Source organism: Hyla sarda, chromosome 5 (assembly GCF_029499605.1).
Source record: "Hyla sarda isolate aHylSar1 chromosome 5, aHylSar1.hap1, whole genome shotgun sequence".
NCBI lineage: Eukaryota > Metazoa > Chordata > Amphibia > Anura > Hylidae > Hyla > Hyla sarda.
In genome coordinates, this window is record NC_079193.1 from 126358719 (window position 1) to 126371405 (window position 12687).

At 45.0% G+C, this 12687-nt stretch overlaps 1 protein-coding gene across 4 annotated transcripts in view; it reads right to left on the bottom strand.

Annotated features, from left to right (window-relative positions):
• VWC2 (von Willebrand factor C domain containing 2) overlaps window positions 1–12254 on the bottom strand; it is an 865269-nt gene extending 853015 nt beyond the window's left edge. For all 4 annotated transcript variants that reach the window (XM_056520240.1, XM_056520242.1, XM_056520234.1 and 1 more), the window contains exons 1-2: window positions 12190–12254; window positions 11126–11188 (exon numbers count right to left, since the gene is read on the bottom strand). The gene's annotated coding sequence lies outside the window, so the exon portion shown is untranslated. The remainder of the gene's footprint in view (window positions 1–11125; window positions 11189–12189) is intronic.
• Window positions 12255–12687: the final 433 nt, after the last annotated feature.

Below are 12687 nucleotides of genomic sequence, written 5' to 3' on the forward strand. Positions count from 1 at the left end.
AACGCAATGTGGGGGAACTATAATGCACCTAATGTGGGGAACTATACAGCACCTAATGTGGGGGAACTGTACTGCAGCTAATAGGGAACTATACTGCCGACCTAAAGTGGTGGAACTATACTGCCAACCTAATGTGGGGGAACTTTAGGTGCAGTATAGTTCCCCACTGTGACGGATCCTAGAGTCACCCTACCTACTTGGATGGACTTTAGGACATCACTATTTGTACCCCTCAGTTGATGTTGTCCAGTGACAAAGCTCAGAGTTAAAAATACTTTTATTTACTGTTTTCATACACTTTCTGCACACGGTACACTTTCTGTGCACAATACACCTTTTTGCACATGGTCTACCTTTTGCACACTGTCGACCTTTTGCACACTGCCCACCTCCCTTAGACAATACACCTTTTGCACATGGTTCACACGGTCCACTTTTTGCACAATACACTAATTCTACTTCTCACTGTCACCTGTATTGTCTTTACTGACCTTTCCCCTGTGATGTCCTTCCTATAAAAGAAGACACTTGTTCCACAATAAAGAGTTCTGATTTTATACCTGAAGACTGGTGATGCCTGGTTCTTTGGGTACAAGGATGCAATAACCTCTAGTTCTGCCTGGGGATATTGCCTGTGATATGCTGGGGCTTGTCATTCGGAAGGAGAAATCACTTTTGGCGGAGTCAGTCCGTCACAATTGGTGGCAACGGTGGGATCTGACTTCTCCAGGATCGACACTGAGACCAGCCCAGCTGGGGGAGATACAGCCGCTGGCTTGACCCCGGTCTCAGCAACTTACCCTGGCGAGGAAGAGCCTGTAAGGATGGAGGATTTCCGAAGAGAGGTGCAATGGTTCCTGGGTCTCTTCAAAGATCCTCCACGAGAGAGTGTGAACAGGGTCCTTACACAGCTGACACAACTCCGTATAGCAAAGCTGCAGTATGCCATGGAAGAGATGTCCATGCAAGAGAGAGCCTTAATTCCCTTGCAGATTTGGGACGTTGTTCTTGAGGAGTCGGTGAGAAGCCGAGCACAAGTCCTGCCCACCCCAGAACAGTGCTTCAGGGAACAGGTCCACTTGCGGCTTTGCTACCTCAGAGAGCAACCCACGGGCAGCAAAATGGTTGAGTTGCACAGATTGGTGCAGAAAGAAATGGAGCTCGAGGCTCATTACCGTGCCCTGTACTGGTGGGCAAGCTGCAGGCAGTTGGAGCCAAACACAGCCTGTTCTCCGCAAGGGACAGACTTCGGCTGGCCTGGTCTATTGTGGGATGCATTCGAGGAGAGGTACGACTTTGGCCGTAGCGAGGCATACAGACTCTGGGACATCCAGGACAAGCGGAGAGAGATGCTGCCGCAGTTGGAGGTGCCAGACCTGGAACCGGATCTATCTTGGCTGACGTATCAGGAATGGTACCTCGAGGAAGACTACCTGTCCTTGTTTGAGGGGGATTTCTACGGTCACGAGCCATGTACAGCTGAGGAAACCAGCACAGATGAGATGGCTGGTCTCTGTCTTCCCCTTCCCCTGGATTGCACACCAGACCGCGACGCTCTAGCAGTATCCGGTCAGGACACCAGGGTGGAAGCGCCGGCATTAGGGCTGAGTTCTGCTACACTCTGTCCAGCATCAGACACCAGTGCCAGCTCTACAGCTACAGAGGGGTCAGTGATCCCTGTACCAGTCCACCCTGGATCGCAGGCAGTTGGTCTGGATCAACAGAGACTGTTTAACAGCACAAGAGCAAACACAGATGGTGCAGCTCCCCAAATGGAGAATTTTACGCCAGGAGATCGAGCTGTCGGCTCAACTCCCCAGCGCAAGAGGTTGCAACCGGATGAGGAGGCAGTTGACCTCCCTCTCCATCTACTGAGCACAGCCCCGGCTGAAGCGCCTGCTTCAGGGCAGAGTCCTACTATACTCTGCTCAACAATGAATACTGCAGCTACAGAGGGAGCCGTGATCCCTACACTGGTACAGCCGGGATCGCAGGCAGTCGGCCTGGATCCCCAGCGGCTGTTTAACGGTACTGGTGAAAGCACAGTTGGTGCAGCTCCCCCGCTGCAGAATTCCATATTGGGAGATGGAGTGGTCGGTTTGCCTCCCCAGCGCCAGCCATTGCAAATAGGTGAGAAGGTAGTTGACCTTCCTCTCCACCTAGTGATCACTTCTCCGGCTGAAGTGCCGGCATCAGTGCAGAGTTTTGCTACAATTTGCCTAGCACTGAAGACTGCCGGGAGGTCTGTAGTTACAGATGGGACTGTGGTCCCTGCATCGGTCCAGTCAGGATCCCAGACGGCTGTGGAACCTTACAGGGGTTGGCACAGTCGGTGCGGCTCCTCAGTGGCAGATATTGCAACCGAGTGAAGAAGCCCCCTGCCCCTTCAACTGGTGACAGATGGAGTTTTCCTTTGGGAAAGGTTGCTTGGGAGGGGCTCGGAAGCTAGCCTCCTTCCCACAGACTATGGGCCAGGCCTTCCACCTCCCCTGGCCGGGGAGGGGTGGGAAGCAGAAACATTTTCTGAGGGGAGCCCCAGTAAGCTTCATACAGGGTTTGCTGGTGTTAGATTACATTGTTGCCGCACACCCCAACCAAGAGGAGGACCAGGACAACTGCGTCTGGTGGTTGAAGCCCGGACAGCCCCAAGTGGATCTGCCGTGAAAAAAGGGGGAGCACTGTGATGGATCCTAGAGTCACCCTACTTACTTGGATGGACTTTAGGACATCACTATTTGTACCCCTCAGTTGATGTTGTCCAGTGACATAAAGCTCAGAGTTAAAATACTTTTATTTACTGTTTTCATACACTTTCTGCACACGGTCCACTTTCTGTGCACAATACACCTTTTTGCACATGGTCTACCTTTTGCACACTGTTGACCTTTTGCACACTGTCCACCTCCCTTACACAATACACCTTTTTCACATGGTTCACATTTTGCACACAATTCACCTTTTGTGCAATACACTAATTCTACACATGCTTCTCCTTTTTGCACACAGTCCGACTTCTGCACACCTCCACCTTTTGCACTCAAGGCACTGTATAGGGAGAGCTATTTTTATTGGATTATCTCCCAGACTCACTGTCACCTGTATTGTCTTTACTGACCCTTCCCCCTGTGATGTCCTTCCTATAAAAGAAGACACTTGTTCCACAATAAAGAGGTCTGATTTTATACCTGAAGACTGGTGTTGCCTGGTTCTTTGGGTACAAGGATGCAATAATCTTTAGTTCTGCCTGGGGATATTGCCTGTGATACGCTGGGGCTTGTCATCCGGAAGGAGAAGTCACTTTTGGCGGAGTCAGTCCGTCACACCCACATTAGGTTGGCAGTATAGTTCCCTATTAGGTGCAGTACAGTTCCCCACATTAGGTGCTGTATAGTTCCCCACATTAGGTGCAGTATAGTTCCCCCACATTAGGTTGTCAGTATAGTTCCCCCATATTAGGTGCAGTATAGTTCCCCCACATTAGGTGCAGTATAGTTCCCCACATTAGGTGCAGTATAGTTCCCCAACATTAGGTTGTCAGTATGGTTCCCTCACATTAGTTTGGCAAAATAGTTCCCCTGCATTAGGTTGTCAGTATAGTTCCCTCACATTACTGCACCTAATGTGGGGAACTATACTGCACCTAATGTGAGGGAACTATACTGACAACCTAATGCGGGGGAACTATATTGCCAAACTAATGTGAGGGAACTATACTGCACCTAATGTGGGGAACCATACTGCACCTAGTGTGGGGGAACTATACTGCACCTAATGTGGGGGAACTATACTGACAACCTAATGTGGGGGAACTATACTGCACCTAATGTGGGGGAACTATACTGCACCTAATGTGGGGGAACTGTATTGCACCTAATGTGGGGGAACTGTATTGCACCTAATGTGGGGGAACTGTATTGCACCTAATGTGGAGGAACTGTATTGCACCTAATGTGGGGGAACTGTATTGCACCTAATGTGGGGGAACTGTACTGACAACCTAATGTGGGGGAACTGTACTGACAACCTAATGTGGGGGAACAATACTGCCAACTATACTGCACCTAATGTGAAGGAACTATATTGCACCTTATGTTGGGAACTATACTGCACCTATTGTGGGGGAACTATACTGCACCTAATGTGGGGGAACTATATTGCACCTAATGCGGGGGAACTATACTGCACCTAATGTGGGGGAACCATACTGACAACCTAAAGTGGGGGACCTAAACTGCAAACGTAATGTGGGGGAACTATACTGCACCTAATGTGGGGGAACTATACTGACAATCTAAAGCGGGGGACCTAAACTGCAGACGTAATGTGGGGGACCTATATTGCACCTAATGCGGGGAAACTATATTGCCAAACCAATGTGAGGGAACTATACTGCACCTGATGTGGGGAATTATACTGCACCTAATGTGGGGGCATTATATTGCCTAATGCAGGGAAATTATATGTTATATTATGTTACTATACTGCAACCAATGTGGGGGAACTATACTGCACCTAATGTGGGGGAACTATACTGCACCTAATGTGGGGGAACTATACTGCACCTAATGTGGGGGAACTATACTGCACCTAATGTGGGGGAACTATACTGCACCTAATGTGGGGGAACTATATTGCACCTAATGTGGGGGAACTATATTGCACCTAATGAGGGGGAATTATACTGCCCACCTTATGCATTTTTGCTTCCCTGTATGAACCCCGTGCCTTTCTATGTCCCTATATCAGTGATGTCAAACCTACGGCACGCGTGGCACGGCGAGCCCCCTCTGTGGGCACGAGGCCATTGTTCCCCATCAGCCCATTCAGGACATCCCTGTGTCACACATGTTGCACCTAATGCGGGGAAACTATATTGCCAAACCAATGTGAGGGAACTATACTGCACCTAATGGGGGGGAACTATACTGCACCTAATGGGGGAAAACTATACTGCACCTAATGGGGGGGAACTATACTGCACCTAATGGGGGGAACTATACTGCACCTAATGTGGGGGAAATATACTTACAACCTAATGTGGGGGAACTATACTGCACCTAATGGGGGGAAACTATACTGCAACTAATGTGGGGGAACTATACTGCACCTAATGTGGGGGAACTATACTGACAACCTAATGTGGGGGAACTATACTGCACCTAAATTGGGGAACTATAATGCACCTAATGTCGGGAACTATACTGCACCTAATGTGGGGGAACTATACTGACAACCCAATGTGGGGGACCTTAACTGCCAACGTAATGTGGGGGGAACTATACTGCACCTAAAATGGGGAACTATATTGCACCAAATGTAGGGGAACTATACTGCACCTAATGTGGGGGAACTATACTGACAACCTAATGTGGGGGAACTATACTGACAACCTAATGTGGAGGAACTATACTGACAACCTAATGTGGGGGAAGTATCCTGACAACCTAATGTGGGGGAACTATACTGCACCTAATGTGCGGGAACTATACTGACAACCTAATGTGGGGGAACTATACTGACAACCTAATGTGGGGGAACTATACTGACAACGTAATGTGGGGGACCTAAACTGCACCTAATGTGGGGGAACTATAATGCACCTAATGTGGGGAACCATACTGCACCTAATGTGGGGGAACTATACTGCACCTAATGTGGGGGAACTATAATGCACCTAATGTGGGGGAACTATACTGCCAACCTAATGTGGGGGAACTATACTACACCTAATGTGGGGGACTATACTGCACATAATATGGGGGAAATATACTGCACCTAATGTCGGGAACTATACTGCACCTAACGTGGGGGAACTATACTGCACCTAACGTGGGGGAACTATACTGCACCTAATGTGGGGGCACTATAGGTGCAGTATAGTTCCCCTTACATTAGGTGCAGTATAGTTCCCCCACGTTAGGTGCAGTATAGTTCCCCCACATGAGGTGCAGTATAGTTCCCGACATTAGGTGCAGTATATTTCCCCCAAATTAGGTGTAGTATAGTTCCCCCACATTAGGTTGGCAGTATAGTTCCCCCACATTAGGTGCAATATAGTGCCCCACATTAGGTGCATTATAGTTCCCCCACATTAGGTGCAGTATAGTTCCCCCACATTAGGTGCAGTATGGTTCCCCACATTAGGTGCATTATAGTTCCCCCACATTAGGTGCAGTTTAAGTCCCCCACATTACGTTGGCAGTTTAGGTCCCCCACATTAGGTTGTCAGTATAGTTCCCCCACATTAGGTTGTCAGTATAGTTCCCGCACATTAGGTTGTCAGTATAGTTCCCCCACATTAGGTTGTCAGGATACTTCCCCCACATTAGGTGCAGTATAGTTCCCCCACATTAGGTGCAGTATAGTTCCCCCACATTAGGTTGTCAGGATACTTCCCCCACATTAGGTGCAGTATAGTTCCCCTTACGTTAGGTGCAGTATAGTTCCCCTTACATTAGGTGCAGTAATGTAAGGGGAACTATACTGCACCTAATGTAGGGGAACTATACTGCACCTAATGTGGGGAACTATACTGCACCTAATGTGGGGGAACTATACTGCCAACCTTATGCATTTTTGCTTCCCTGTATAAACTCCGTGCCTTTCTATGTCCCTATATCAGTGATGTCAAACCTACGGCATGCGTGCCACTGGTGGCACGGCGAGCCCTCTCTGTGGGCACGCGGCCATAGTTCCCCATCAGCCCATTCAGGACATCCCTGTGTCACAAGGATGTCCCGGTTGCCTTTTTGCGGCCCAGACTTTAAGAATGCAAGGGCCGCCGGGAGGTAGCACACGCAGGGATGTCACTGACGTCCGGTGCGTGCACCCATAGGAAAGGAGGAGCGGAGCATCGAGAAGAGGAAACGTGTGCATGGTAAGTTACCTGCATGTCATCTTAAGTACTTTGACCACCGCTCCTCCGGTCCCTGGGCCTACTGCTATAGCCTGTAGGCCATAGCAGTAGTTTGCGACCCCTGGCCGGAGGAGCGGAGGATGGAGAACTGAAGTGGGGCAGTACACAGGCATACAGCCTGCAACCACACACTGTATATGGCTGAAGGCTGTATGTCTGTGGGGGAGCTATACTGCACCTAATGTGGGGAACTGTACTGCACCCAATGTGGGGAACTATACTGTACCTAAATTTGGGAACTATACTGCCAACCTAATGTGGGGGAACTATACTGCACCTAATGTGGGGGAACTATATTGCCAACCTAATGTGGGGGAATTATACTGACAACCTAATGTGGGGGAACTTTACTGCACCTAATGTGGGGAAACTATACTGCACCTGATGTGAGGGAACTATAATGCACCTAATGTGGGGGAACTATACTGCACCTAATGTGGGAGAACTATACTGACAACCTAATGTGGGAGAACTATACTGACAACCTAATGTGGGAGAACTATACTGACAACCTAATGTGGGGGGAACCATACTGCACCTAATGTAAGGAACTATAATGCATCTAATGTGGGGAACTATACAGCACCTAATATGGGGAACTATACTGCCAAACTAATGTGGGGGAACTATACTGCACCTAATGTGGAGGAATTATATTGCCAACCTAATGTGGGGGAAATATACTGCCAACCTAATTGTGGGGGACTATACTGCACCTAATGTGAAGGAATTATATTGCCAACCTAATGTGGGGGAAATATACTGCCAACCTAATTGTGGGGGACTATACTGCACCTAATGTGGGGGTACCTATACTGCCAACCTAATGTGGGGGTACCTATACTGCCAAACTAATGTGGAGGGAACTATACTGCCAACCTAATGTGGGGGGAACTATTAACTATCAATAAAAAAAATTAAAAAAAAGTTTGGATCATTGAACTCTTGTTGTGTTCCTCTTTTAACCCCTTAATGATACAGGGTATTTTCCGTTTTTGCGTTTTCATTTTTTCCTCATCACCTTCTAAAAATCTTAATGCTTTTAATTTTACACCTAAAAATCCATATTATGGCTTATTTTTGCGCCACCAATTCTGCTTTGCTTTGACAGTCATTTTACCCAAAAATCCCAGACGAAACGTCAAAAAAATAATTGTGCGACAAAAGGCTATTTTTTTTATTTTGATGGCTTCTGTTTCTACGCAGTGCATTTTTCCAGTAAAATTTCCACCTTCTCTTTATTCTGTAGGTCCTTACGGTTAAAATGATACCCTACTTATATAGGTTTGATTTTATCGTACTTCTGAAAAAAAATCATAACCACATGCAGGAAAATGTATTTGTCTTCGGGGGCTCCATACATGTACTACATGTAATACATGTTTTTGAGTAAGGCATAGCACGTCTTTTCGGCTAAAAAATTACCTCTAAATCTGATTGACATAAATGCTGCATTTAAGAACTTGCAAAAAACGTACAAACAATATCTGAGATCGTGGTGGGAGATAGCCAGTTTGGAGACATACTGCCAGGAAAAAAATAGTGTACAGAGGATTGAGAATCAATATAACACCTAATTCACACCAAGAAGACCTTGAGCTTATCAGAGGCTGGCAGGAATTATGTACAGCTAATTCCTTACGGATGTTAGAATACCTACTAAGATATGAGAAACAAGCGTTCACAAAACTAACTACTCAATTAGAGGGTCAAATTGAACAAATCCAAACTTTTAAGTCTCAAACCGAGTTTAGCAACCTTGAACAAAAATTACAGAAACATATTGAGAGTTTTCAATCTGACATCAAAGAGCGAAAACATCGCAAATACGTGAGAGATAAAAAGGATTTTGAGACAGGTCTAATATATACAAAGAGAGGCACAGATTATTATAAATCAAAACAACCAATATTCTGACATTTCTGAGTCAGAAATTTCTGAATCTGAGGACCAAAGTAGTAGTAAGAACCAGTATTCAAATGAGGATAAGTTTAAAAATAAAAAGAAGCGCAGACCCCAGTATAATAGAGGAGGAGGACAGGGAGGAAACCCTAATTATCCACACAGAGGTGAAGTGCATCAATACAATCAGAGTGGTTCCAATTAAAAGGGACAAGCTACATCTCAACAGGCTAGAGGAGCACAGCAGGGTGCCATAGCCAGTTACAATCAACAACAACAGATATGGCCACAAAATATGACATCTCAACCCTCAGGGGTTATTGGTACAACTACATCAGTGTGCTCAATTGCGCCCTTCTCTTGCTCATCAACACAGCCCCTACCTCCAACGCAGCAAGCCATGACAGTCACTCCCACATCCATGACCACTATGATAGCTGGCAATCAAGATCCCTCTCTCCATTTTTTAGGAGGAGGGATACAACTCAGGGACAGGGAGAAGTGGGGTTATTTACAGAACCCAGTACATCCACGACAATAGCAAGAGACCAGGAAATGCAGATTTGTAATCTGACAAATGTAGTCCTAACAACTGAACAATCAAACATATTGAAGAGGGGATTGTCATTTACCCCCACCCCAAGGTATAATTCCTTCGATTGGGTGAAGGACATTAATTTATTCGTGAGGAAGCTCGCTTTACACAAGATGCACAAAAGTAGAGCTCGTGATGGAAGCTCTATACAGAGACAGGACGAACAAGTGGTATCAGATCTGGTGGACCTCCTTGATGAAAAGGTATGAGAACTCCTGTGTCCCCACCCTTCACGTCCCTAAAACCTAGATCTAAACTTACACCACCTTTCAGTCAATATAACCACATAGACACGTTTGTGAAGGTGATCAGTGTAGAAGTAGAGAAACTAACACCTAAGTCTCATATTAACAACTTAAACAGGGAAAGAGATGCGCTAAAACAGCTGCAAGACAATGACAACATAGTGATCAAGCCCTCCGATAAGGGGGGCAATATTGTCATTATGACAAAAGATGACTATAAAAGTATGGTCCTCAGACTATTAAAAGACAAAGTTACATACATACGCCTGGACTCAAATCCTACAAAACAATATGTTGTAGAGCTTAAAAATCTTTTGATGGAAGCTAAACAGCGACACATGATCTCTGACGATGAATTTAAAGCTTTGATGAACAATAAACCAACTCTGGCCATTTTTTATGCGCTTCCAAAGCTGCATAAACAGAAAATTCCCATGCCCGGACGACCAATAGTTTCGGGCAATGATAACTTAACGGAAGGTGTTAGCCTGTACGTAGACCAAATATTGGCTCCATTCGTTACCACCTTGCCCTCTTATATCAAGGATACAAGAGACGCTGTCTCCAGACTCGAAGAGATCCCTTTCCCGCCTAATACACATATAGCAAGTTTGGATGTAGAAGCACTCTACACTAACATACAACACCATTTGGGTATTAAGGCGGTGGAATATTATCTGTGCACTAGGGGGCCACAATTCACTAGTCACAATCAGTTTGTCACTTCACTTCTATCATTTTTACTAACACACACTTCTATCATTTTTACTAACACATAACTATTTTGTTTTTGATGGGAATTTTTATTTACAGCGAAGAGGCACAGCTATGGGTACGACATGTGCACCAAATTTTGCAAACTTATTTTTAGGGTGGTTGGAAGACACAGTAGTTTTTTCTGACACTCACAGCGAATTTACACAGCACATATTATTTTGGGGTCGTTATATTGACAACATTTTAATTTTATGGGGGAGCATGGCCATGCACTTTAATAAGTTTGTTAGGGCACTTAACAATGAAATTGGCATGCACTTCACCTCAGAAATCCACACAGAGACACTCAATTTTCTCGATTTAGAGATCTCTCTCGGACCTGGAAGCAGCGTACAGACAAAAATTTACAGAAAAGAGACTTCTACTAACAGTTTTCTGCAGTGGGGGAAGCTACCATCCCCGACCACTCAAGAATGGTATTCCCACAGGGCAGTACCTGAGAGCAGAATCCAAACTTTTATACCAACGATTTGTGGCGAGAGGATATCCCAAGAAGACCCTACATAGGGCCTTTGCCAGGGCTAGGTCTACTCCAAGGTCCGAACTCTTAAGATCAAAGGTATCAGCACCAGACCAAAAGCTGATCCGTTGTATAGGTACGTTTGGTCAGAACAACAGACAGGTAATGACGATATTGAAAAAATACTGGCCAATATTGTTGGCTGATACAGATTTAAAAGAGGTACTTACTCCATATCCCAGCGTCACTTATCGTCGAGGACGTAATATTAGAGAACATCTCGTGAGAAGTCACTATTCAGAAAAGCGAGAGGCAACATGGTTAGAAAATAGAACAAAGGGAACATACCCATGTGGATCTTGCTCATTCTGCAAATTTATATCCAAGAAAAAGGATTTCATCAATCCAATAGATGGACGTAAATTCGAAATTAGAGAATTTATCAACTGCCGAACGGAGGGAGTCATTTATATGGCAGAATGTGGATACCCTAAAATTTATGTTGGCAAGACAAGCCAACAATTGAGAAGAAGAATTGCACAGCATCTGAGTACAATAAGAACGGGCACAGATACCCCTTTGTCAAGACATATGAGAGAAACACATCAAGGAAACGTTGCAAGCCTGAAATTCTGGGGAATTCAAAAACCCAAGATTGGCCCAAGAGGAGGCAATATTGATAAAATATTATTAAAAACTGAAGCAAAATGGATTTACAGGCTTAAAGCCTTGAGCCCACAGGGATTGAATGAGGGCTTTACATTCTCAGCTTTTTTATAAAGCAGCCTCCTTTTAAACCAGCCTTAAGTAAAGTAATAATAACCAACAAAAAACAACTAATAACATGATTCACCAATAGGATCCATGGAAAATGGACATAATGATGGAACTCACAAAGAGAACAAGAAATATACTCCTTTCTATTAGGATTTAAAAGACAAGAGATAAACAGACGATAAACCCCAGATCTAAACAATTATCTAGATGTCCCTAATCCTCACCAAGAAATATCAAACACTTTCCCCCTCCCTCCCCTCATCCCCTTCTCTCTTCCCCCCCCTTTCCGTCTTTTCTTTCCCTTCTTATATATACATTTTTATCTACATTCTGATCTCATAAACTCCCCCAAAAATGTCGTCGTCCCCACACCCTTCCCATAATGGGTACAACCAGCATAAGATGTTTGCAGATGTAGTAACATCTGCATGGATAGATAAAACTAATATAAAACAAAAGAACAACAAAAAATAAGATAAAAATAAAAACAACAACCAAGAAAACTTGAGATACTTACCATGGGAGGCGTGAGGTGTCCATCTGGTGGGCAGATTTGTGAGGAATCCGGAGGTCAACGCGGATCTTAAAGGGGAATCCGAATATATAACGAGAAAAAGAAAAATATTAACAATGACACAATCAGATATTAGTCAGATGTACAAATAAGTAAGGAACATCATAAATTAGAATTATTGGAATGTTATACCCCCTTCATGTCCCCCCCCCCCCCGCTTCTTCCCCTCCCCCTTTTCTCTTTCTTTCTTCTTTTTTACTCTCTTCTTTCCCCCTTTCTTCTCCCCCCATTTCCCCCTCCCCCTTCCCTTTTCTCCCCTCCCCTCCCCATTAAATTCCTCCCCCTAATCTTTGTATTCAGAGAATAAGAATACTCAATTATAGGAAATAGTGGTGGCTCTCTTTTTTTCAAAACTATAACAAGGGATATAAATTATAGTATATAAAGATTGAATAGTATGAGCACACCTAGTACAAGCATTTCAGGGGGGTACAAGTGCTC